We start from the raw sequence: 27,749 nt of genomic DNA, 5'->3' as shown, positions 1-27,749 counted from the left end.
ACCATTAAACACCAGTCAGAAAATCACTTGACAATACTCTATGTAACCAAATCATTTTTATAAGGCTACAACATTTTGGAATTACTTTTGTTCATTGTACAAGGCTAAAACAATGCCAGAAGAAAGCTATTGTGCTGCTGTAACCTTTGAAAGATTCCACAATTGCATAAAATGTAAACCATAATTTAGGTTGTGAGAATCAAATAAAATTCATGTGTCAGTTCTGAAGTGTGTTCTTATCCTTTTGCTGTCTGCAGACTTGCAAATTGCTTTGGCTTTTTTGTAGTGAACAGAATTACAAAAATAGCTTTGCTTTTTGATCTTGTGCAGCACATGTACACTATGCAGCATTTACTGGTGACTGCATTCATTTGAAAGATTTTCTCTGCTATTTCAAAGCCTAGGACATCTAGTCCATTTTTCCTGAGAACAAGGGGATTCGTCTTTGAGTGACGTGAATATGGACATATGATGTAATTGCATGAAACATTTATTTTACCAAAACTCATCTTGTGGCACAATTGTGCAATTGCGAATTATTCACTTGTGTTGTCTTACAGTGTATATTTTTAAAATTTAAATATATTCAATTTTGTAAGTAGAAAAGTGAAAGAGAAAAACAAAACCAATGTGACAGATGAAAAGAAAAGAAAAAGAAAAAAAGAGAAAAGTGTAATTGAGAAAATTGGAGGAAAAAAGAGAAAGACAGAAAAAGTTAAGGGAGAATCTCCTATCAGTCACAATATGTACAATACATAAAGTTTATACAATAGCAGTGTGTTCTTCAATGCAGTGTCCCTACAAGATTTCATAAACATTGAATATCAAGCTTCACCAGCGCTTTTTATTTTGGAACAAGTTGACATACAATGCAATTTAATATTTAAAGTTCATATTTCTCTATTTGGTATTACAATCCACCATTTGTTTAAAACAGTGCTTGACAATCTTGGACCAATATGCTCAAGAAAGGGTGCCCATATGTCATAGAATACATTTACTTTACAAGTAGTCCTACAAGTTAAATATTCCAGGGGTATAATATTTAATATTATCCAATAGCAACCAGAAACATCAGGAGGATGATCCTCTATCCTTTTCAGCAGAATATTCTTTCATGCTGCAAATGACAGAATGCTCAGCAACTTCTTAGCATTAACACCCTTCATTTGAACACTAGGCATGCCCAGTAATAAACAGAGCATTGAAGATGAGATTTAATATTCTAAATAATCTTCCCCAGTAGTCAGGGATGTGCATACAAGACCAAACACAATGAATATAACTACCAACCTCAGTTTTACACTTTAAGCATAAATCGGTTTTATCCATTTTATGTCTAAATTGTGGTGTGATACCTCAGGTCAGGTTTATCCCAGATTGATATAATATATACAAATGGTTGTAATGAATGTTTTATGCAGAGCACTATATGAACCCATGAATATACTCTGTAGTCCTTATGATGTGGGATGTAAACATATTATGAATACAGACACCAGTTTGTCTCAACCATGTGACCTGCAGCGATTTAAACTTGTACTTCAATGGTTAACCTCCAGGGGTCCCCATAGGCACTCCAATGGCACAATCAAGTGAATAATTATACAACTGAGTTTTTAATTGAGACATTTATAAAAACTATTGGTTGATCTAATAGTGGGAGAGTCAGGAAGGATAGTGAACATGGATGGAAGTTTAAATGCCAGGAAAAGCTTGTCTTTGAGCCACTGGTCCTCGTCCCGGAGAGCTGCAGGGTCTGCTGGTTTTCGTTGTTACTCAGCACTTCAGAAGCACAGCGGTTGGTCAGGTAAAGCCGTTCATTACACAGTTAACTCAGCTGATCTAGATTCTGAATCAGTTGTTGAAGCAGACTGGGTGGCTCTCCAGGACCAGGATTGAGTGTTCCTGCAGTAAAAATAAAAATGCAGCCATATAAAGCAGTGTCCCATCTTATCTGAAAAGGGCTGGGGTGGGAGCAGGCCAGCAATAAGACACCTAACTCTATTTAAAGTCGTGATTGCAGCTTACGATTAGGTAATTAGTTGAATCATTAATTCATTTCTTTTTAAATTTAACTTTTTTGTGCAAGTTAAATGTTATATACATGCTCTCATTTTAATGTGGGCATTTCCCACTGGTTCTAACAAAACCATCATACCCTTGTGCAACACTTAAAAATATAGGAGCATGTCCAAGGCAGTAAGTATACTGAAAAAAAAAGAAAATTATTTGGCCCTGTAAATCTAACAAGACCATTTTTGTAATTTCTACAAGAAAATATCATTCTCCTGCTTTTACTTAAATATGTCTTCAAAACAACAGGTAATCTATTATACCTAGTAATATTTACAATATTTTTCCAAGTTATCTTACCACACACTGCTTTTCCTGGGTTAGCACCGCCCACTTTCCCAGAGTTCTGTGCAGTGCAGCAATAGTCAGAAGTAAATTGCTAAATAAATGTTGAATAACACTTACTAACAGTAAATTCCTTTAAGGCATTTGCTAGTATAAACTCTGGTATTTTGGTAATTGTGCAGATTGACTATACTATACTTAATTCCCCCATTGTGATTATTTTGTGTGTTTTCTTTTTTTTCAGTCCAGTGGAGAGTACAATGATTAGTGCCGGGAAAATAAGCCATCCCCCATTTCAAATCAAGAACTTTTGCTTTACAGATACACTTCATTTTAAATGTTAATAAGGGCTTAGTCTGCCTCCCTCAACTAAATGCATTATTCTTCAAAGATATGAAATTATGTCTTTGCATACTTTGATGCCACAGATGCAATATATTTTTTTTAGCAAACTAATCACTTTCATCCCCTTGAGTAGAGTCTCCAAAGAAAGTCATGCAATTTTAAAAATTGTCCTTCCTTTTCCTTTGCTAGATTACTTTTCAGGTTTGAACAGAGCTTATTACATTGGTCGAGAAAATTAATAGCGTAAATGTCATGCTAATTAAGACTAGCACATCCACAGTGCAGTCCATAAGTATTTGGACAGTGACATACATTTTGTTTTTGTACTCTAGCATGTTCAATTTGAAAAGAAACAATGAATATAGTGAAGATTGTAAGCTTTGATTTGATAGTATTTATATTTATATTGAGTGATGTGAATTTTTAAACATAGTCCCACCATTTTAGGGTGATCTCCAGGTTGTCTGGTTTTGCTGTGTTACCCACAGGATTGACAATGACACTGACAAAGACTAATTTCCTGGAAAAGCTTCAACTTTCTCAAATATCAATATATGACAGAGATAACAATTGTATATCTTAAAAACAAAAATGTTAAACTGCATGTTATCTCATTACTAAATTTAGATTTGGAGAGGATTTGCAACCAAGTAATAATTATGACAACTTTATTTGATTATATGAATTTGTCCCATTACTTTTGCTCATTTTGGGGGAGGGGGGCTATGTACATAAAGGGCTGTAATTCCTAAGCAGTTAGCACTCAGTATGGAATCTAAATACCCTGAAATGAAAGCTGACAGTCTGCATTCTAACCGCATATTCATTGTTTCATTTCAAATCCAATGTTCTGGAGTACAGAGCCAAAACAACAAAAAATGTGTCACTGTCTAAATACTTACGGAGTGGCACTGCATTTTCTCCACAAATCCACTGTGGTTGGAAAAAAAAGTCTACATAATTTAATACCTTATTTTTTTGTTCTTCCTCTCCTTCATTGTTGTTCAGGGCAGAATTCATTAGGTTTTTTTGGCCCTGCCAGCTCGCTCCCTTGCGTATTTTTCCATGATGTGTTTGAGAGCATCTGTCACGAAGGTCTCCGGTTGTTAACTCATCTGTCTTGTCCAGCCTGAGTCTTGGCTGTCACTTGTCATTTTTAGCTCTGCAACCAATATAGCGGCCCTTCTCCCGAGACCCTTTGTCTTTGTCAAACATGCCAATATTGATTTTGACAACCAAGCAATCTGGCATTATGCATCCTTGTGACATACCATATTGTTTTGTGTGTGTGTGAGTGTGTGAGGGGGAGAGTGTGTGTGCAAGGGAGGGCAGTGGGATATCATTTGACTGGACCGAAGCTCATTTTTCACTTGAATTAAAAACAACATGTTTTTCCACATGACTGATTAGCTCGATAGCTTTATAGGAACACTCATCTTCACATGCGGTGATTGTGTTTTAAGGGTCTGCCGTCAATTCCAGTAAATCACCAGGACTACGTTAAGGAAAAAGGGAGGGGTGGGGGGGATAAAAATCCAGGAATAATTGTTCTGCTCTGTTTTTTAAGCAAGCTTTAACGGCATCGTATTATGGTTGGCACTGGGGCTGGAATGAAAGTCAATGCAGGGATTGGAGGGATAATAACTAATTGTTAGGATAATTATCCTGGCTCTCACACCTCAGTGTGATGGGTTATCAGCTCCAACTGTTTCATTGGGATGCATCACTGCACGGCTGACAAGCCATGGCGATTAACTGAATTCTGCAAAGACCTTCAATTATTCCACCACCCTTAATGTGTTAGAGTCAGATGTACACATCAGGTATAATCATCTATTTCTGGAAAGATGTTTCAATGTAATTTGATGTGATGGGTTATATTTTTCCAAGAGTCCTTTTGCTATTTGTCTTGTTTTTCCCCCCCGAATGGTCATGTTTGGAAACGGCAGTAGAGGGATTAATACATCTTGAATTAAATGACAGCACACTATCTTACAATATTCTAACAATAAAGGAATATTTCGGTGCTTACTGTTTGTAAATAGCAAACAATACTAAAGGGAAAAATAACATTCTCTATCAGATGTGGTTTAATAATACAAACATCAGCACAAATCCACTTGCCCCTCTGTGTTCAGTAACATCTCAAGTGACACCATTGTCTAAAATCCTAAATTGCCATGGTAGCATCATTGTAGGTTCAAGAGGTCACTGACCACTGGCTGTTATTTTCAGTGCTGGTCATTTCATCTCTGAGTGGTTTCCCTACACCAATGCAATACAATTCTTGTTGCTTGTATGTCCACTGAAATAAATAAACAAATAAATAAATAATATGCATTATTAAATATAATATTAAATATAATAATTATATTTCAATTATTTCATAAATACTTATTTCATAAGTACAGTAAAATGTATTATATTGCTGTTGTTGACCTTGTGGAAAAATACACATGAACACTCATATTTTCTTATTTTTTTGATGGTTTTGATTTTGGAAATGATGGTTTTGCAAATACAATTACAGTCTTACCTGTCCCTTCTGGAAAGCTGCATTTCTAACATGTTCTCTCTTTTCAGAACCTTGACATTAAAGGAAATGCAGATACCAGCAAAATGAATGCAAAGTAATGTTTTATTCATATCAAGACATTACTGAACATTTAACAATGGGATTCTTGAAGGAAAAACCAATCTTTCATCACCTGTCCAATCAAGGTATACATGCTGAATTTGCATTAAGGCCTGCTTACAATCAAGTGCTGTTAAGTGTCTGACTGACTGAATGATATAAACAATAAGGTCCATCAGGAAAACTAATTTTGATTGAATACGAATGTATACGACTTCTTTAAATGAGAAGGTTTTTTTTTTTTTAAAGTTATATTGTTAATTAACAAATAAAAATAGTCAAACTATACTACAATATAAATTCCATAACATATGCATACAATGACAAGTCTTACAGTTTAGGCTCTACAAATTTGATTACTAGTTTAATAGATTTTACATTCAGAAAATTAAGCAGAGCAAAAAAAATAAAATAAAAATGTTGACATCCTGTACAAATACGGATTTAGATTTCTGGCAAACCCAAGACACAAAAGAGGGAATTGACTCAAGCTAGGTGTGTGAAATTTAGGAGGCACTGAAAAAAGTGCATTCCATATATACCGCAGCCTATCCATAGCCTACATTAGTGTCCATTAAGCACCATTAGAAAAATCTGTGAATTTAGTCTCATTTTACAGAGCTGTTTAGAACTACATTGTCACAAATTAAATTTAATGCTCGTGCTTCTATTGTAAAATTACATTCAGTTTCAAGTTCAGAGGTGTCTCTATTAATTTGCGAAACCTACGTGTAATGCTAACATTCAGTGGAGAAAAAGATGTAGGTGTAGATTACATCAAAATACACTTTGTATGCATTTGCATTATCCAAAATACAAAATTCATACAAAAGAGGCTATAGTATCACAAACCATCAAAAACAACAGTAGTACAAGACAAGCTGATTTAACTATGATTAGAAGTGTCTGATTTCTGTGTGGCAAGCCACATCAAACCATGCCCATGGACAAGCCATGTCAGAACAAAAGGACTAGGGATGTATGTTCCTGGGAAATACTGGTTGCTTGGCCACTCATCTGTACACATTCAGATTATTTTATTTATTTATTCTGTTACAATAATCACCTTGTCATACTTTAAGTACCCTTCCTGATCTACAATTTTTTCTAATGTTTTTTTTTTTTTTTTTAAACTATTCACTCACTTTTTCAACCATTAATTCCCTTGAAACATAACAGAGATTGTCTATAATCATTAGAAGATGACAGGGATAGCTTGGCAGGATATCTCTGAGGGCCCGATTCCATAAAAAGGTGCTAATAGCATGCTATGCATACTGCGTTTTGTCTCACTGGAAAGCAGACAAATGCATAATATAACACATATAACAATGATGCTTTCTGGATGAAACTAGGGTGCCCATCATTACCGAAGGTAATTTTTTGAAATTATCACCTTTTCGGCCATGCTTCTTGTTTCCAGTGGCCTAGGCTGAGAAGAAGATGTTCCAGCTATAATATGAGGACAGATAAGCTTTTTGGGCAGATGAGGAGGATTCCTCTTTTGAATTTTGCTGCCATTATAGTGCTAGGTGGAAATTATAGAAAATTACAGGATGGTGCTAGTAACTATCCCCATGACAACCAGCATGAAGAGAACTCTGGTGTCAAAATGTCTGTGATGATGTATTGTGTGATTCCTTAATACACACCAGAATTAGACATTTTTCCCAAAATCACCTTGATCTGTTCCAAAAACAGTTTTACCAGCGGTACATGATTTACAAAATGGTGTGTTCTCAGTCATTATTTTGTCATTGCTGAACCTATTCATTGAAATCTCATGCTGACACCCTTGTTTGGAAAATAATCGTACTAAAATGACACAAAAGACCTAATGTTATCTGAAGTAACCGTTGTTCAGGTCGAGTTCATCCTCACAAATTTAGCTGGGGAAGATCCTGAGCTGAATTTTTGCTTTTCAGTCTTTGATTGGCCCCTTGGGGTCTTCCTGCCTTTTATTGGCTGGGTTCTTTGAACCCAGGTTGGGTTTTATCTGATCCAATCTCATCTCACAGATCATTACATTAAATTGCATTACAGTACATTACATTTATTTGGCAGATGCTTTTATCCAAAGCGACGTAAATTAAGTGTACCAATGTGATCATCAATGTGATCAACAGTACTTTTGTCCAACCTTGCCAGTTAGGATCACTTGTAGATTTTCAGAAAGCAGGCCTGGAGAAACTGACTTTAAAACATTCAGCCAAACTTGAGGAGTGGAGGCAGACAGAACATTCTGTAGAAGGTGGATTTTAGGTTACAGTTAAATGCAGATGGCTTGAAGCTGGTGTAATTGTATGCTGGCTGTATGTACTGTAACTGTTAATTTCTGGTTATTGATTCAGATTACAAGCTTTAGGGAACCATGAATGTGAAATAATTTTTCCTTCACAAATGGACATGATTTTTTTCACAAATAAAACATCTTTCACAAATGAACATGATTGACAGATTTTTTTTTTTAATGCTCATTTAAAGTACCTGGATATCACCATTATTATCTAACAACAGTAAAAAGCTCCAGTTATGCATTATAATTCCTCTTTTCCACTTGCAGGGCTTTTATCTTTATATTTTTGTCCCTTTTAAGAGCTGACTTCTTCATACTGGTTTACCCAGCTACTGTATACCCATCCAAATAAAAGTAAAACATTGTAATCAGAATGAGTGATTTTCCATGTAAATCCCTAAAGTCCCAGTGTTATTAGAATAACAACCTTGATAATAATGAAAGGGGATTGGTACTGAGCTAAGCTTTGAATCTAGCCATACACGGCTTTTCTTCTATAAATCAGGGCGATAGCCATACATTGATCACATATGCATTTTGTTTTATTTGCTCAATTTTGCTTTATTTTGAAAAGAAATGCAGCTGATCCACATTATCTACTTCCCGATGGAGTATTATGCCCATTATGTTTGTGTACTCAACCATAAAAATAACCATTGACAGGTAGCTTGCTGTTTACTTTCTATAAACTAATTTTACTGTAAGCTGGTGATCACTGATTATCATGCAAATTAATGACAATCAACATGAATTCATGCATGTGACTGTGCAGTGCATGTCATATGTGTGACCTCATCTACAGTATAAATCTCAAAGCATTTTACTGAAATATCATCAAAAAGTGAGTTGCTGAAGGACTTCCAAGTCCTTGAATATTACAGCACTTGGTATATGGAAATGTGGAATAACAGTATGCATAAAATATTGGCATAGAAAGGAGGACCATCATGCTATTAGAATATCAGACCTGCATATTAATTGTGCTTCTGACTCCAAAATTGGTGTTTACTTTTGGATCTTCACACCATTAATTGTATTTATTTATTTATTTATTTTTGCAGCAGAAATTGTTTGTCAATAGCACTGTTAAAATACAAGCATTTGTGCTGTATATTACACTATAGATGTCATAAACACTAAGACAATAAAATATAGATTTTTAAAAATGTTTTAAGTAGTGTTCAGTGTCCTGGATAGATCAAGTCTGTTATTGTACTGTTGAAAAAGAGTTGATGGGGGCGCCGACAAAGAAACAGCTGATTATGTGGTGACATCATAGTTGAAACCCATATTGACAGAAGTGAAGTGGCCAAATCAGCAAAACAAATGGCTAAACACTCTCAATACTTTGTTATGCAATTGAAAAAATAAATACATGTGAAAAACTGAGACATGCAGCAGCTGTCATACTCTGTCCGTTTGACAGTGATGCCGATAGGAGACGACGCTGCGCAGTGCATGCGGGGCCCCCGTCTCTCTGCGCACTCCACTGCACCTGTCACATGCCTCCATGCCAGAGCCCAAACAGCACCTGGATACCACAACACCACTTACACGAACAGCATATTCCCACGAACACACGGGTATCAGATTTTCTAATTCTTTAAAATGAAAGCATCACAATTTGGAATTTACATATTGCTTTCAATTTCCAACAGTCACCTCTATGAGTGGTTGTAGAGTAAAAGACAAACATAAGACTAACCCCCGCCCCCCCCCCCACTCCCCACACACACACCCCCCAAACCCATGAACCCACACAGGTGCGCACATACACACACACAAAGAATATACATATTCAAACACATATTCAAGCCATCTGATATGGGGGCAACCTGGCCAAAACGCACGGATATGGGAGATCTTTTTCTCCATTTTACAATCAGCATTTCATTATACGGAGGCTTTAATTTTCTTTTAACCAAAGTAAAAGTATTTAACTTTTGTTGTATTTCCTCTCCCTATTTTAGAATAAATCACACAGGAATATGGATTCCTATGCATTCATAAGTTTGTGTAAACTAATTAGCACATGGTATCAGACAACACTGCCATCACTTTATTTATCTCTCTTCAGTTAAAGCTCAAATCCATCTAATTTCAATGGAAGGTCATTAGAAATATAATCAAATTAAGCTCTGATTAACATGAAAACACTGCTTTCAGAGAGTGTATTATAAAGGCACTAGGATACAAGCTAGGCGTGCAGTAGCTTACAGGAGTGACAACAGAATTAATTACACATACATTTAAATCATGCTTTTAATTTCCTTCCTTAAAGGGCAGATTTAGCCCTGAGATATACATTTTATACTATTTAAATGGATGATTATCATGCCCTTCTTAATGAAGTCATGGACATCAGATGACAAATGTATTACTGAGAAATTGTATTACTCTCTGTTCAGGTCTGCCTAGTGAATCACTCATGATTGTTTCATGTTGAACAGACACTGATTTTGTGTGCACTGACCCTGCTCCGGGTTACAGCAATAATTTAACAGGGTTAATAATGGTTCACGTCTCCCATTATGATCACAGGCACTGCCTGGCCAACTTGAACAAGGTGCACCCATAGCCAGGATGCATCACACCTAGCTTCCAGCTCAAAGGAATAGATTTCCCCCTCATTCTACAGGCAGGAAAAATGTGAATCACTATCACCAGGTGGAGAGGCCAGGAGCGGCTCACCCTGAGGCAGTGAGGGTAGACAGGCCTGTTTCCTGGCGAGCTGCAATCTCACAAAATCATCACTCACTCAACGCCCTCAACACATGGTCATTAGAGTTAACTAAGCCTAACAAATGATCCAATTAGGTGATTATGCGCTGGATCACTGGAGCTCTCCTTGTCCCTGTGGCTTACCCATTTGAAAAATAAACTTTGCAGTGTCAGGCAGAGGCAGAGGTCTGTCAGGAGAGCTTTTTTCCAAGTGAGAGAAGCAGATAAAGTACCGAGTTGCCACCGGAAATCACCATCGGCAGCATGAAGTCACAGAATGACAGCAGAGGGCTCTGCTGTGATAGGGGCGAGGCCCAGGGCTTGACCACTGAGAGGAGCAAAAGAACATGTGCCAGTGTGTGTGTGTGTGTATTTCAGAGGGGGAGAGAGAGAGAGGGAGAGAGAGGCGGTGGTAATGACTGTTTCTGTGTATAAAACTCATTGAGGGTGTAGCTGTCCAGTGTGCATTTTAACCTCATATTCATTGTTTCATTCCAAATCCAATGTGCTGAATTAAAACAACTGATAATGTGTCACTGTCCAAATAAATGGAATGCACTGTATATTTTAAGAATTAGCCATATCTGCATATGAGGCCAACAATAATTGCAATATTGATATTGATGTCACATATCATACATATCATTTACATACACAAGGGCACATATTAAGGTATAACACTTTGTATTTCATGTTTTACAGTATTTATTAGCTTGTCTATTTGCCATGAAGGACTATTCAAACAGGTGGCTTATTTCAGCTCTGTGATGGATAAACACATTCTGTTGCATGCGAGAGGTGAAGAATTCAAGCCTTCTGCTTTAGTTTTAAAGTGCTACTTTTTTCTGAGGAAAGTGCAAAGCAAAAGCAATTTTAAGTAAATGGCAGAAGGAAGATAAATACACTTGCAGGCAAAGATGCATCTCTCTTCCCTATACCTCCTGCTCCCTTATGAATAATCTCTCCACTTCTGAATCCCCCGATGGGCCCCATCCTCCCAGTCCATTAGTTACGTCATGATAACAATCTGAAAACTGCAAAGGATGCTGTTCTTAAGGTGGAAGGTATTCTCACACGGAGGTGAGAGCTTTCAGTTAATCCATAAATCAGGAATAAATGGAGCACCCTTAAATGCAGCATGGGTAATTCCGTTTACTTTGCTGTTGCTTTGCTCTTTGCAGTTAGTCGCCACTTACTGTGGTTTTCCTGTGCTTTTCATACAGAAATTCAGTACTGCTAGTAATTGTAGTAAAGCCTTTGATGACACAGTGAGTGAAGACCATTATTTTTATTTATTTATTTATTTATATTTCTAGAATGGGTTTTATTCATAAGCCATTTAAAGTCAGTGAGCATTTTCAGATTATGAGAAAGTTGGGGGTGGTGAGGTGGAGGATGTGTAAGTGGGTGTGAGTGCTCTGGGAGTTCACAGAATTTTTTTTTTTTTGCTTTAACAGAGTACTTGCATGTCATATTCAGGTGAGTTTTTTTTAAATGGAAGTTGTCTACAGTTGCCCTTATTCACACAGAATACATGAAAAAAAATAATGTGTGATTTTCATCTTTCTTCTAACCACAAAAGGGACATGGCACAGCTCTGTGTGCGGATGTGCTAACAGTGGATAAGTCTCACTGTATCGAAACCGGGCATCTGAGCATCACTCCTCTCATTCTGTCTCTCTCTGTCAGCATGCTTGCCTGTCTATCCCTCTCTTCCATCTTTTCGATGTAAGGTCTTCAGAGACCGTGTCATAAATAGAAACTGTTATTTCTGTCATTCCACTCCTATGAAAAAGTAGACAACTGCCAACCTTTCATAAATCAGAGGCTAGATCTGCTTCTCATGCATGTGGTACATGAGATGACAACCAACAGTCTGACTTCATGGGAAATCTCTGAATCTAATCTATACTAGTTGATCAGCTAACTGGCATTAATTCCACAGTAGTGAGATAATTTGATGAATTATCCCAGCAGTACGATTGCTTAGGTTGACCAGGATTCCTTAGAAGCTGCATTTGATCCTTCCAACAACAGGCCTGGCACCCACAGGTCACCAGATGTTATCAGTGATTTATCATCAGTGTAGGTAATGAACAAAAAAATGGGTTTTGGGAAACCATGTATAGCTAGAATGGTTCAGATCTGTTCATTGAAGCCATGGCAATGTCGTCCATCAAGTGACTGCTCTATGGACAAGGGCATAGTCATCCAGGAAGGCATTTGCTCTCTCCAGGAAATAAATGCTTTAACATGAGGTGAAGATGATCACTCAGCAACATTATGTAATGATAACTACTGGGCTTGCCTTATGAGTGCACCTACACCTGGGCAGGAAAATGCAACCCACACCATACACATTTTTTCAGCACAATAAATCACTGTCATGGCATGTTTAAGTCTATCCGCTCTTTTCCTCCCCCATCTGAGTTAGTAAGCATGCGTATCTGTTGGCTGAGTCTTAGAAATCCACCCCAAAGTTATGAAGCCTGGATGCAATGTGAACAGTGGAGAAGGGAAGTCTCCAGATACAGAGGTCTTGCCTGTTTACAAACTGTTTCCTGCTTGCGGCTTCTCACCCAAAAATGAAGAGCAAACAGAGGTATATAGAACTTGACAAGGGGGACAGCATCTCTCCCATGTTACCCCTTCCCACTTACTTCCTACAGCTGGAGGCTGCTATTCACTCTATTTTGATCTTCTTTGCTTCTTTCTTCGTATTAGTTTAATGTGAATTCATACATATTTTATGCCTTTTCATTTTTAATCAAATATTTGATCTGCTTTAATGGTTTCTTCCCTTAAGGTTTCCAGTGATGACACATGCCAAAACCACAACTTGGGGTACAAGCCTACCGGCCACAATTTCTGTCGTTGCAACAGCTTTGCATATACCTGTGACAGCTAATTGGGACCCTATTCCATTGCACAGCCATTACTTAAATCCATTTCTTTTCTTTAGAGCTAATTGACCATTATGGAGTCCGATTTTATTGCAATTGCAATGGTTCCACTGGGACAGATTGAACCATTTTTTCTATTTGTGACCAGAAAGATCGTTTATTTTGTCCTCAGATCTTACATGCCAAAAAAAATCTTACACTGACTCTCTCCAGCCATTTCAGCCGTTTGTCAATTTCTGAAAAGTTGAGGGACTGCAGCGTACTGCTCTGTCACAAAAAATAACATCTTTGACACAAACCCTTCTCCCCGGAAACCTCTACTTCCCTTAAATGACTGTAAACTGTTGAAATGTTATTGAACAAGCAGAGTGTCTGTGAAATGTCCGGCGCCTATGGGTTCAAGGCAGCCGCAAACAGGTGACATCATACAATAGCTTGATATCCAATCAGCTATCTGTATGTCTGCAATACATAACAACACGTTGTCCAGTTAATGTACTCTGTAGAAGGAGTAGTCAAGGTAAATACAGCAATAAAATGTTCTGACAATTTGCGTGGTTAATTGAAAAATAGAATCTATTGAAAATCCTGAGATTGTGTGAATATAATACAACACAACTCACCATTAAAATATGCGCTCTGGATTCAGTTCTATGGCCTGAAAGTCTTGAATGGATGTCTGCAGAATTCAATAAACTCCAGATTCACACAGAATAATGGTGCTGTAAATTCAACACTGATTTTTCTGAAGCAGTAAACACACAGTAGACTGGTACTCCTTGCTTTTGGGTTGAATGCTGGCCGTTATTACGGATTCCTCATGCTGCTCTGTGGCATTTTACATACACCCTAGTGAAACATTCACATTCTCACAAAATAGCTTACATCGAGCCCACACTGTGAACATGTCTTCATTATTAAATGAAACCACAGTCACATGCTAGCCAGTGTCAAACAAACACAACTCAAAACGACCAGGTCTCTTCACCCCCGGGGTCGGGAGTGAACTGAAACAGATCTTTTCCTGGGAGATCACCACGGAGATTAGTATTGATTCCTTTTTTATGACTCCGCAGTGTCATGCCGTTTCAATTTGGCGACATGGACGCACTTGTGGATGGGCAGTATCTCTGAGTATATCCGCCCCTATTTCACAGTGATATCTCACTGACACGGGGTATTTTGGAGGTGCAGAGGCTGCCGTACGCAAACCTATTTTCGGTGCTATTAGTGATCTTAATGTGCCGTTTTTACGGAGTGGGAAGGATGGCTGTTAATGTACCAGGCTAGACTGCGTCTCTTTTGTCCTCTTCAATCCTCTTTGATGTGGAATGCCACGGCTTTATGAAACAGTTGTGTAAATAGAGAAACAGAGAGAGGGAGGAGGAGGGAGAGGGAGAGATAAAGCAATAAATAGAACAAGAGAGCGAGAGAAAGAAGATTCAGATGGAGAAGCTGACCTTGGAAAGCTGATCACTGGCATTGCAGAGCATTAGTAAAAGCTTATTATCTGGAACTCAATATGTATGGATTGTAAGAAGGGGTTGAAAGGCCAAAGTGTTATTGTGCCATTGCTGTGTTTATTTTAAATGACTGGTTGAGCGCAGGGAGGATGGGCGGCATGCAACCCACCCATGGAGAGGAAAGAATAGAGGTCAACAGGAAGTGCGCAGCCTCAGCCGACGTTCTCAAGCACAGTCCAGGATCCATTCAACAATTTTCCTTAACTTTGAGAATTCTAACAGTTCAATGAGTTTAGCTACCACTGCAAGAAATTCACCAAAGTATTTCTAAAAGAAAAAAGTAGTAGCTATATTGAATTTGAAGTTAAATTTTTGGACATATCTTGGCCTTATTCCCCTGTTCCAGGCTAGTGCTCTCTGCTGTGTTTTCTATGAGAAACACACATGGTTTTCAGAGCACAGCCATAAGCATACTGTATAATGCCACTACACAACTAACTCTCAGCACAGCCAGGCAACGAGAGCAATAAAGCATGTCTACATTGTCATAGCAACCACTTGTCACAACAATTTCTTATTAGCAGAATGTCATGCTGAAGTGCATCCACAGTTTTGAATGTTTCGCAGTGCAATCCGTCTAAATTTGTGAAGGTGATTTCACTATTTTTCAGCATTCTGGCTGGGTGCTGCTTGGGGCTGCTGAAATGGCACATGGCTCTGTGGGAAATCAGACCTTCATCCCCACCAGGGGGCTAACCACTGGGGCTGCTCTGAACCCCGCCAGTGAATCAGAAGATGTGAGGAATGAAACAGTAGGTCAGAAACTCCTCTAACAAACTGCCAGTGTGCCACAGAGCAGCTCCTCAACCCCTGATGCTTCCTTGCATTAAAGAGACGATTCACATTTTATACTCTCCCTGCAGAGGTCCTGCTGAATACAACTTGTGCAATTTTTTTTTCCCTCTGGAAATTCTTTACCTTTAATGGTTGCTCATGTGGGGCCTAATCTAAAATCCCACCAGTTTTGTGCAAGTTTTCTGTGTCTGTGCCTGTGTGTGTCTGCCTGTGTGTGTGTACAGTATGTGCGCACACGTGTGCGTGCGTGGCTTCCTTTGTCTACATTTTTAAAAATATACTATTTTTACATGTATCGGTACTTGGATATGAGCATGAATTCCTGATTCATGCATGTATACTTGGGCAAACTAAATTCCTACAACACATGCAAAAATTCAAAACAAATGACAGATGAATAGAAATAGGTAGGTATTCCACATCATGTGGACATGGTGGCAATCACTTTTTTACAGTGCAAAAATGGTTAATCACGAATGATACCAGAAGGAGATATTTCTAGTTCCGGTATAGGGTAGACTATAGTGTACAGATGTCCCAAATTAAACCACATATTTATAATCAGCAGAAGAAGAAAATCTACTCAGCTGTGTTTCTTTGTAAATGAGAAATGGAACCTCTTAGCTTAAAAAGTAATACTGAAACAGGGGGAAAACATTAAGTGGCCTTCCTGACCTCCCACTCCAACAGCCACCCCCCGCGCCCATTCTAGTCTGCTGCTGAAATTTCAATCAGGTGCTTTGGTGCTTAGTCGGAGTGCTAATTCACCATAACAGCACAGACTCAAATGGTCAGTTTTTCTGTAGACTGATCAGCTCACATTAGTGGGGTTCCGCTGTAGTCCAGGGGCAAATTTCATTGTGCTCCCCGTCTCACTGTGAGAGGAAGGTTCATTAGCACTAATGGGACATTAAACAAATGTCAGGGGGAAATCTCCACGGCCTGGGGTCTTCCAGAGAGGGCAATTAAAGTAGGCGCTTACCCCGTGAAGCTGTTTTTAACGTGCGCTGAATATTCACTCACTATTTGCCAGTACCTGGGGCACTGCCCTTTTGACAGCTGCGTGAGTCTATTTCAATTTTCTGAATGTCTTTTCATGAGCTTTTAAAGAAATGTGACAAAGCGTATCCAGTGCATTGTTTTATGTAATATGTGGAAATTTTCAAAATGTCTTCCATGCAGAGTGTCACAGAGAAAGAGGGTGTTGACATGAATTGCATCTGTGCACACACAAACCATATAATTTTTTTATCTTCAGTTTTCTTTCAGATATTTTGAGAACAGCAGCACTTTTCATGTGTTGTCCCCCCTTTTTTCAATAAAGAGTCAGCTCCCCATGGCTTTTGTGTAATTACTAAATTTCCATAATTTAATCCCTGGCAACTTGAAAGGCTCCAAAATATAATTATTGGTCTCTTGTGTAGTTGATCCGGGTCAGGGTTACCAATTCAAGCACTGAATAAATAAAATACTGTATCTGAATTCATTTTGGCTCTGGGATATCGAACATGACTTTGGAATTTCTCACCGTCGCCTTCAATTGAACACATCAGCCCGGAGATGGGTCTTTTCAGCGAGAAGAAAAGCAGTTACGCCGTCGCCGCCAATGAGCTCGTCCAGTGACTGACGGCACACTCTGGGACATCACGGCAAATGGATTCTGACCATAAAAGAAATTGTTCGGTTTGCTGAAAATGTTTGGGAGAAACAGCCAACGGTTAATTGCATGTGTTCCGATGTTATCTGTGGTTAACCTGCCACGGGTGCCTGGACCACCTGGGCTGCTGAGAAAGGCAGTGCATCTTCAGGAGCGCCCTACCACTGGATATTTTAATACAAAGACATAAAGGACTCTGTGGGTGGATTAAGCTGTATTTGAGTTATAGTTCTGCATTAGAAGTGTGCTGGATCAGCTAATGATGTGGTTTGTGCAGCGGCAGGTGTGCTACAGTGGGCCTCCACCAGGACATAGTTCTCAGTTTGTTTGTTTTTTTTTCTCTCCCCCAAGAAAAAAGGGAGAGCTCACAGAAAGGAAATAAATGAATATTGTTTTCACTTTTGTCAGCTTTATTTATGCATTGTTGAAATGCTCGTTAAAATGTTGGGCTGCAATTAAGAAACCTAGCATAAATCTATCGGCGAAGTGAAGTTAATTAGGTGCTTTAGTGATTGTTCAGGAATTTATCTTATCCTGCAATATTGTGATTACGTGGTAATTTGCATATTTCCCTATGAAACACCCATCGTTTTTCATTGCATCCACAAGAGCTTGTTTAAAAGTAAAGTGATAAGATGTTCTCTGCAATTAGTATATCTTTTTTTCCCTTTTCTCCACCCCACTAATGTGCTTTGTGAGCTTCTGATAGCTTTGTTTCCTAAAATTAACTTCCCTGAGGGAAGTGAATCATTTTGAGATTTTTTTATTTATTTTGTTCCGTTCATCTAGGTTTAGATCAACTTTCTAAAAAAGGCTGTGCATTTTCTTTTTGTCCTATTAGATAAAAGAAAACGTACCTTTGTTGTGCCAGACACACAAGGGTTGGCAGGGGGTTTGTTCCCCCACCGCCAAAAATTAACCCCAAACAAAATTAAATAAAGTTCCACCGTTTCACATTCAAAACGAGTTTATCCAGAGAGGTTACCTGAAGAACCCCATGTGATTTAACTGAGAGATTAACCAATAAATCTGTAATTATATCTTGCTGTGCTACCCCATGTGTAAGGGAGAACATTGTGACAAGTATTGACATTGTTATTAAAAGCTATTTTTGATAATTATATTTATATAATTATGAAGTGCACAGCACACACTCAGCTTGTAGATTCCGTAGGCCATCCTGTGGGGCAGGGCAGTTTGTCAAAACTACCACCAAATTCCTATTTAAAGCATTCTGCTTACTGATGGAACAACATTAGCTGGGTGTACTGCATGCCCTCTGGGATCTTAAGATTTTGGTTGAACTGAAAGTGTTTTTAAAGTGCAAATTAAAGGTAAATACAGAAGCAATGGGAAATCCTTGTGATCCACTTGATGGATATCTCCTTTCCCCTCATTCCAACTACTTCATAATTGTGCAGCTCCAAAGTGAAATTTAGCCATCTTTGATTCATCCACACTTCACTTCCATTCCTCAATAAAGATTTTCTTCACAAGACCCCCTTGAACTGATCTCTTAAGACAAACTCTGTAAGTTTGTACCCCCTGGCTAAATAAATACTAGTATAGATTACAGACCTGAGTGATGTGAACTTGTGCAACCTCTCATCTCGAGCCAGCAAATAAAAGGACAGTTGTCTTTAATGAATGTTTCATCACTCTAATCAAGAGCATGTGAATGCTACAAGAGCCAGTAATCTGTGCAGCTGTCAATTCTTTTCCTTTCTTCTGATTTAAAAAATATATATTTATCTTCATGCAGGTGATTTTATCTTTGCCTTGGAAGATAGTTGTGGTTCTGATTCTTTTGGACTAACCCTGTGATATCAGTAATTTGTGCCTGCTGTGACCCTATAACCAACCAAACCCCTTCCACCCCCTCCATATATTCAACAGTGATGTGAATACATTCCACACTACTTAGAGTGTATTAAAGAATGCTGGCAAAGAAAATCTGCATAGCAAGTATAACCAGGGTGACAGACACAGCCATCATGGTAAGAGAGGCACAGAGAAGAATGTCATCATTTGGATTTAAAGGAAAGAGGGACTCACCCATGGTTCCCTGTACTTTTGCTGTGCAGAGATTTATATTAAATTCAAATGTACTGCACATAATTTCACACCTATTGATACCTGCTAAATCACTTTTTTTCCCTCAACACTAGTCATATTAAGATTGTCCCATGAATTTGGACACTGAATTTGCATCTGCGCATGTATCTGTCTGTTAGTCTGTGGATATCATCTGAGGGCCAAATAAAAGGCATTTCCCCACCAGAGCTGAAAGGATCAAGTGTCTGCGATCTGTGATATATTTGTATTTGTTCCTCTCGTCCTCCGGTGCTGTCACGGACAGAGAGGAGCACAGTTACAGTTTCTGTTTTTTAATGCTTTCATGCCAGCTTGCCAGGTGGTGCTCTTCCTGATTCAGCTGTTTCTATGAGGCAGGTGGGCTTTGTCTTACCTCCTCTGGTCTTTGAATACTGATACAGTGCTACATACGGTAAGCCATTTCAGATCTTGAAATGTGTTCTAACCAGTTATCATAAAGTTGTCCTCCAATAATAATAAACTCCTAAGTGATCCTGATCATGTGACACAACCAGAGAAGTTTTCCAACGCAGGAATTCTTGGCATGCAGTAGGCTATAGCAAAACAAGGTGGTTTGTGAAATTAAAAGCCATCAAGGCAAACACATAAGATTGTCATAGGGAAAAGATACCGAAAGAGACTTCACACTTTACAAGGTGCCACTGACGCAGGCAGGAAAGTTTACTTGTGATGGAGAAGCCTTTCTAGAAGGGTTCAGATCACAGTTGTGTGAAATGCAGAACTTAACAGAGACAGCCACATGCTCATTCATGTGGATTGGTTGTATAGACTTTGTTTTCTCCTTTACAGTGGAGCTGCTTTTTGGGGAAACATGGGAAATCAGCTGAGACAGTGATCCCTGCTTACATTAGAGAAGCAGATCAAAAGCTTGTTGCCAAAGATCGTATTGCTCCTCAACTCACTTTTCAGGTTTTTTGCCTTCATTTCCCGCAAACAGTGGTTTTATAGCTGTCAGTCCTGATTATGTGACATCTCTGCCCTAGTACACATTATATATACATGTTATGACTGTAAATAATGTATAGTGAAATATTCCATTGTGCATATCCAACAATATTCAGCTCCATTTTAAGCCTTTACTCTCCAGCCATGCGAACTAAGATAAATATATTTTATAAGTAGACATTTGGCAACTGTATCCAAATGCATAATTAATATTCTGAAACCTTAATGACTCTAGTAGTGTTTCCCTGCACATGTACACTGTCATGTACAATGCCCTCCAAAATGGAAACAGGGGTGTGAATAATTGTGACACATATCCTTTTTGAAAAAATAAAAAGGCCTTCTTTGCTCGTCTTCATGAAGGGTGCGAAATATTTTGGAGAGTACTGCATATGTTATTTTAACACTTCTGTGTTTTTTCTGTACGTGCAAACAGATGAACACAAAGGAAGTTTTCACATTTTAGCAATTAATTCAATTACATCCAAAAATAGAAATGTCCTTTTCCTAAATTATATTATTGCTAAAATTTTTTTATTTTTTTTTTTTACTTTCATGTTCTCACTGCAACTATTAGTAACCAGCCAGAGCATTTTAAAAGAGAATTATATTCTTTAAGGCTCACTATACATATATTAACAGCGGCTAAATAAAATCATATCAGAATCAAGCTGATACGACATACTTTCAAGGCTTGTACTTCACTTCAACTCAACTAGACTACAGAAACAAAATTGCCTTGATGGGTACAAATTTTTTACTACTGAATAAATTATTTAGATGTGAAGCTTTCATTAGACACTAATGTATACTACTTTACATGGTGCTATACTTTCCATCACTCCTGAATAATCTTTTGTTGTATTTCATTGTAGTGACACTAATCAGAGTCAACGAGTAAAGTTAACGGTCATTTAGCTACAGCTTTTCTTTGAGCCTTTGTATCATTAGAGCTTGTGAGAGTGTCCTTCGTTTGATCTCTCACATTTCATGCATACATCCTGAGAGTTTTTTTGTTAAAAAGGCAAATGCACCTTCAATATAGCCTTATTTGTGATTTCTGAGCTCAGCAGTGCCCTCTTTTTTTAAATAATGTTCCAAAAAAGTTGAGTTTGACTAGCCTAAGGTTTGGCCTACGTCTCTGACTGTAAGTGATGCAGTTGTCAGAAGTATAAGTACTGTAAAATGAAATGCTTCTGCTCATATTAAATTCATGTGCCCTATTGGAAGTATCAGCAAGCTCTCAAGCCATGAACCACAATGGCCTCTGTTCCCACGCAATGTCAACACAATGTCACCTCATGCTGGCAAAATGCAGGCTCACGCGCAAGCTGAGGCGAATGCGCGTCACACAGTGTCCCGATGGTCCCACGGTTTCACCAGCTGTTTCAATCAGCTCAATTAATCTGCTACTGGATCTCTTAGAGTACTGGGGGGGAGCAGTGCTCACCTCTGTGTCCCTTCACCGGAAGGCTTCTCCTCAGGGCTCTGCCTTCGGCAGCGGAGGGAGCCAGGACACGTGGGTGGGACCCGTCCCGTTTTACGAGAGAGGAGCCAACACCGGATAACAGTAGCATTATCATTATAATTTACAGTTCAGTCATTTAGCAGATGCTTATAGTGAAAGTGATTTACAAAACAACACACTGCCTGGCATTTGTAAGGGAATCCTATTTTATGGGATTTAGAGAGTAAAAACGTATGATAAATTCTGTATTCTGAAATTTTGCCTTAGACAAAAGTGGAGTAGGTCAATGGGTGACTAATTTACCAGTGTAATTAAAAAAAAAAATATGTTGTCTTTAAACAAGTCAAGAATTGAACTGTTCCCCCTAAGTTATTATAGATGCAAATTTTTCCACTTTACTGCCAAAAGGCCACTAATTTGAGGATCAACTAAATTGGCAGTATCCAAATGCTCCGTTCTGTTCTGTGTTTTTTTTTTTTTTTTTTGTTGCCTTCTTCATTTTTCAATTTGTTTTCTGGTTGCATTGACAGGGTATACAAAACCCTGTACCAGGGATTAAAACTCTATATGGATAACTCACTAAGCATATACATTCTTCAGCATTCTGTCATTTAAGAATCTATGTGCACATCTGAGATAACCACTCACTTCAGTTGCACTGAATGTAGGCTAAATAAATTAGCTTGTCCCAATCCATGCCCATATATGAAAAATGTTATTTGTCTAGTGTTCCCATCCCCTTAATAAAACCCCATTATTAATTGTTACAAGGCATGGGTGTTAGTTATATAAAATTCAGCAGTATACACATTTAAAGGGTTTTCATTCCTGTTTCCGAGTAGCCACATCCCCATGTGAAAATGTGGCTTAAGAAACAAAACAGCCAAACACACTTAAATATGTCTTACAGACTAAGTTTTCATTTGGCCATTTGGAATACGGAAACAAAACAAAGTAAGAAGAATTTATGGGAAATTGCACGCAAATTCAAAAAGTGTTGTCACTGTAATGATTACACTGATTTCACTCAGTTTCTGTATGACAAAAATGAGTATTTCTAAAAAGCTTCAAGATGATAGCACAGAATTAAGCCATAAACTTTTTCCCCATTCAAACAAAAGCCTAAATGGCCATAAGATGATAGTGGTTGAATCTACTTTTCTAGAGATGCAGGTGAAACCATTGTTGTCAAAAGAAACTCCATTGACTTGTACTTTAATATGTTGGCCAATTTGTTTGCCCTATTTATTACATCATTTGTGCACCTAAAGTGGGCTAGATAAAAGTGCATAAGCTTCAATCCAGGATGCACATAACTTGGATTTAAATGGAACACACCTTTACAACTTTACTATAACTTTTACAAGGAAATGTCAGTTAAGTGCACATATCCCATACCAGGATCAGGCCCTCAATATTCCAGGTTTGAATGCAATCCATGCGGATGCCAAAAGCGGAATGTAAAATTTAACTGCAAAATTTCAGTCCCACACCACCCATTAAAAATATTCTTGTCATGAACTGTCATACATATAAACATAAAAACTGGCAAGAACAATCCTTGGGGTATTCAGATGTGGCTGTAAGAAACAATACACTGAACATTTAAAATTGAATGTATACCGAAAAAGCTATAAATCCTCCATAAATCCTCAGGACTTCTCAAATCCGTGTAGCCCATCTGTTTGCATTTTCATGTTGTACCATGTGCTAGAAACCACATTTAAGAGTCTTACATGTTTATGTGTTGCATTTATAGTGATATCATAAGTGCAACATTAATAAAAAGGTTTTGCAATACATTACTTTGCTTATTTGTGAGGAAACCTGATTCAGTCCTTTTAATATGAAATGACTTCCATTTTCAGGATACACATGTACTGCTTTGATTAATCAGACCATTCTGACTGATGTGCTCCACTGAGCGTCTGTGTTAGTTTGCAGTCTGTGGTCCCCCCAGAGTTCCTGTGATCTTTGTAAATTAGATTCTGTAATGTTTCTCTTTTTTAATTGATAATCTATATTTAATTTTAATGAACAGTATACCAAGTGACTTCCCTCATCTGGCTAATGAGCACCTACCACTTGATAAAGTATTTTAGAAAACTTTTTACAACTCACCAAGACAAATTAGGAAGATTTTATACACCTCCCCAAGATAAATGAGGAAGATTCATATAAAGGAATCACTTAGTTAAATAACTCTACAATGGAATGGAATCTGAACTATCTATCAAGAATGACTTACAAATATACTACTGCTATTTAGAAGGGGTGTGATTTGTCATCAGTGATTTTCTCTCATCGCAATAAATAATCCCATTATATAATGAGTCAGTACAAATACATAAATGTCTTTTCAGTCAGACCTTTCATATGGACATCACATGTTTAGCTACTCTGTATGCAGGCCTACACCTACATATTTTTTCAAATAGTGCATTCTACAAAGTTTCACAGTGCAACAAGTTAGTGTTAATTCAGCAACATTAATGAAATCCCACCTCAGATAGTAATCACTGATGTAATCGCAACCACTATTACAGGAACAAACAAAACAGGCGTAGGGAAATGGACGTATACTGGGAAGGGGGATGACTGAAAGTAGCAGCACCTGATGCTGTATAGTTGAAATGCCAAAGTTCTGACCCCTGAGGCTCATTCTGGGATCATACGGGCAGAAGGAGGCAGGAAAAAGCTCTCTCATCTTAGCCATCAGAATAGTTTGGCGGAAGCTTCACATTTTAACCACATTTCAATTCCGTAACCTTTGTAGGAGCGGCCCAGATTGGATCTATTCCTGGAAAAGATTGCACCCTGAATTGGAAATTGTTCCAGTGTCAAGGGCAGCGTGGCCTCTCTGGCTGATTCTGCCTGGGGTCATTGTGGTTGACACTCTGCTCAAAGCAGGCCACAAAATATCATAATAATCACACAATTGTGCATGTGTGTGTGTGTGTGTGTGTGTTTCTGTTATATAAAATTTAGGCAGAGTAGTAACATTTTTTTTTAAATATATAAAATTAAAATAAAAACCAAAAGGAAACACATTTGAGAGTCTCTTCTCATCTTCTCCTTATCTTTATCTCTTCCAAATTTATTTGTCAGCCAAAAAAAATGATAACAGCAAAGCCCACAACTACAATGTAGCCTAATTGTTCTTATTTTTTATATTGTACTTGTGTTGTAGCATATGTTAACTTATGTTTTTAAAAAAGACTCCAGAGGTCTGGAAAAGGCCTTGTGGACAGATGAGACTTGCGTCAGTCTGATGGCAAGAGCAAAGTGTGGAGACCAAAAGGAACTGCCCAAGATCCAAAGAAGCCCCTCATTTGTGAAACATGGTGGTTGGGGTGTTATGGTTTGGAAATGACTGCAACAGGTACTGTAAAATTTGTCTTCACTGATGGTGTAATTGCTGATAGCAACAGCAAAATGAATTCTGAGGTGTACAGAATCATCCACGCTGCTCAAGTTCAACCAAACGCCTTCAAATTCATTGGATGGCGCTTCAGCCGACAGCAAGACTATGACACCAAACATACTAAAGCAACAAGGGAGTTTTCCAAACCCAAAAACTGGACAATTCTGACTGGTCCAGTCATTCGCCCAAACTGGACCCAATTGAACATGTGCTTCTTATGCTGAAGAGAAAGCTTAAGGCAACGAGCCCCCGAAACAGGTGGCTGCAGTGCAAGCAGAGCATCACCACAGAAGACAGGCAGGATCTCAGGATGTCTATCAGTCACACTTCAAGCAGTCATTGCATGAAAATGATATGCAACAAAGTACTAAGCATGATTACTTTCATAACATGAATATGTTCGAAACATGATGCCACCCTATGTATATTAAATGCTGTAACTTCTACAATATGAAACCACAAGGTATAAAAATACACTTTAATAAAAAGCAGAAAATGTGCACTTTAACCATAAGTGAATGGTTTGATTATGAATATAGAATTGCGGAGGACAGAGCCAAATCAAGAAAAAAAATGTCTTTGTCCTAAACATTGTGGAAATTCAGTTCAGGTGAACTCAGTTCTTGCCCAGTCAATAATTTTATATTCAGGGATCTCTACCTGCATGCACCTCTGGTAGTGTTGTGCATAGCCGACAATTAAAGCAAATCTTTAAATCCACTGGAATCCCATGCAGAAAAATTGCTACCTGGCGTTATGTCACATCCACAGCTCGTGAATAAAACTCAAAATTGGCAGCAGAATCTTGCAAAAACTTCTAACTATCTCGTGTCACTGATACAATCAGAGACAGGTCCGGCGAGACAAACTAAGGTTCTGAAACTATTTCAGTTTTTCTGGAGTAAGTATTTGCGCTGTAGCAACCATGCACTTCTTTACAAATTCGCCTTCGGAATACGCCCTCACGTCTTTTAGCGATCAGTTCACTCACCGCGCAACTTGCTTCAGTGACACTGTTCAGCCCTTTTTTAAGACGCAGGAAAGACGCTTGTTGTGCAGCGAAATTATTACTTGATTTTCTCCGCTCGCACCATTCCTTCTTTTTGAGAACGGAAAGAGCTTCTACACAAATTAAGCAAACGGGCTTGCCTTTCACTTCCACAAAAGTGAATTTCTCTTTAAACGCGACCTTCAGCATTAACTTTTAAATTGCTTCGCCATTTCCCCAATTAAACCGTAGGCTACACTTTAGATTTGACTAAGCTATTTGACGGCTTGCACGAGTGACGTTGCTAGATTTTAATTGGTCGATTAAACTGTTGCTGTTGTACTTTCTTTCGTAGCTATTTCTTCATCTTAGAAGGCAAAATTTAATTTTGTTTTGAAAATGTCTGTTATATTATAGCCAACGATTTTTTTTTTCTTTTTCTTTTTCAAAACAGGAAAAATATACTGGCTCTATCAACGCTAGGAAACATCCAGTGGGCCACGTGCTATTGACCAGAGGACCTTATACGCCACACGGGCAGGAGGTTCCCCACCCATGCTCTAAAAGCTCTTCAAAATTCTCACTTGCTTGCTGCCACATCGACAGGCAGAAATGATGTTGACAAAACAGAATCTGCATGGGATGTACCTGGAATGTAGGAGACACAAATGAAAAACCTTTTCATAAAACAGAACAGAATGGAAATCTCCCTTTGACAAATAGCAAATGTGGCAGTAATTAAGCATAGTTCTCATCAGCAGACATGGTCTATAATTTACAAATTTATTCACAAAATGGTGCCAAAACACCTGAATTAGTCAACAAAAACAGAGAGAAGAGCAAGAGGGAAAGGAAGCTTTTAAATAATTAGCAATGCTCATTTCAGATGATGTAATGTCTATTTTTGGCTGGACCGCAACAGCGGGGCCAGCCCTACAGATGCGAATGTCCGTGACTGAGTGACTGAGTGAGTGATGAAGTTACACCATTGGTTGGCCGAGTTATGAAGTTATGCCATTGGTCGGCCAGATCACGTGTTAGGTCCAGCCATATACTAGGTTTTGACCTGGTCTTGTTTTCTCCCTCGAACCATAGGCTTCGATGAACTGAACAATTAAATAGATCAAACAGGACTTAAAATAAGCAGAATCCTGTACTATATGTATCTTACTTGAGCTGCATTCATGCTAAAGGATTTTGCTGAAATTATAAAACTATCATGAACCTTCAATGGGAGCTAAAGTCACAGTGTTGCAGGCCAGAGACAGGGTGCAGTTGTAATAATGTTCATTTTGGTTTGTGTGGGTTATTCGTGCATTTTTTGGTCAATATGAATCATGGAAACAGCAAACCCCCCACAACCCAACCAACTATATAAACAATAGAGTGTGCAGCCGTAGGTTGAGCTGAGAGATAAATGATTGCATTTTCAGCTTTACGTCATTGATTTCTACTCCTAGGCCTGAATCTGAATCAGACGTCCTTTCCCTCTACAGTTCCACAATCTATGCTTGTGCATTTTATGGGAATTTCAGGAAAGCTTTGAAAAGGTCACTCGAGATCACTGCAGCTA

The 27,749-nt window shown here is 38.3% G+C and overlaps 1 long non-coding RNA gene across 2 annotated transcripts; it reads right to left on the bottom strand.

The window, feature by feature from the left end:
- Positions 1–808: 808 nt before the first annotated feature.
- On the bottom strand, positions 809–26,466 carry LOC135237568 (uncharacterized). 2 transcript variants are annotated; one of them, XR_010324869.1, is made up of 3 exons: positions 26,180–26,466; positions 17,108–17,239; positions 809–1,908 (listed from the first exon to the last, which is right to left on the bottom strand). It is a non-coding gene; the product is annotated as an uncharacterized LOC135237568 (long non-coding RNA). The 2 variants fall into 2 exon arrangements; XR_010324870.1 differs by lacking the exon at positions 809–1,908 and adding an exon at positions 7,592–9,168.
- Positions 26,467–27,749: the final 1,283 nt, after the last annotated feature.

The sequence above is a fragment of the Anguilla rostrata genome, chromosome 13, assembly GCF_018555375.3.
Source record: "Anguilla rostrata isolate EN2019 chromosome 13, ASM1855537v3, whole genome shotgun sequence".
NCBI classification, from domain to species: Eukaryota; Metazoa; Chordata; class Actinopteri; order Anguilliformes; family Anguillidae; genus Anguilla; species Anguilla rostrata.
Note: the sequence above shows the minus strand (reverse complement) of the source record. Positions and strands in the feature narration are given on the sequence as shown.